Here is an 850-nt window from a genome sequence, read left to right as displayed (position 1 = left end):
TCGAACTCAACTCTTCTCTTTTGATGTGGAGCCATTTTTAATCTAATCTTATCAAAGAAAATTTCCAAAAATTACTTCTAATATGTAAATAATAGCTTCCAATGGTAATTCAAAGAGTTCAACATTAAGATCCATGAATTTCTTCCAAGATTTTCTTCACATTTTCAAATTTTCGGGTTTCCTCAATGTGGAAGAAATACATGTTGAAAATCAAATATATTTAGCTTGGAGTGAAGCTCTTACCTAAAGAAGATCAAATCCGGTGTCAAAAAGCCTTGAAATAGTCTTTCAATCCAAGACCTATTAAGCCCTAAATCGAAAATGGCATTTTTTAGGAGGAAGGGGATGATGAATAGTGGTAGTTGACCAGTCAAAATTGCGGTTAAAGAGGTATTTTCACGATCTCGCCGACGGCAGGGTCGATGGCGCCGTCGACGCGCTCTATTGTATTTTTTTTTTTACATATAGACTAAGAAATGTACCGCCGTCGGCGGCGTCGAGGGCGCTGTCGTCGGGCTCTATTTATTTTGTCCAAATTCTGTTTTTTTGCGATTTTGATCAATTCTAAGCCTAAACGATATCCGTTTAATCCTTATAAACATAATTTTAAATAGTTAAATGATGTACTTAACACACACAAACTTTCACAACACAAAAAATCACATTCATATATAAATTCCAAGAAAATACAATAAACGTTACATAACACACTTAAATTAGGTATTTTCTCAACCTCAATACATTAATTCAGCGTTGCAATCCAAGTCACAACACTCAAAATGCTGAAAACAAAACATCCTATGTTTAGTCTCAACTATACAGAGATCTATAAGCATAATTCTAAAGCAAA

This window comes from Phalaenopsis equestris, unplaced genomic scaffold (assembly GCF_001263595.1).
Source record: "Phalaenopsis equestris unplaced genomic scaffold, ASM126359v1 Scaffold000890, whole genome shotgun sequence".
NCBI lineage: Eukaryota > Viridiplantae > Streptophyta > Magnoliopsida > Asparagales > Orchidaceae > Phalaenopsis > Phalaenopsis equestris.
The sequence above is the reverse complement of the archived record's forward strand: the minus strand, read 5'-3'. Positions refer to the sequence as shown.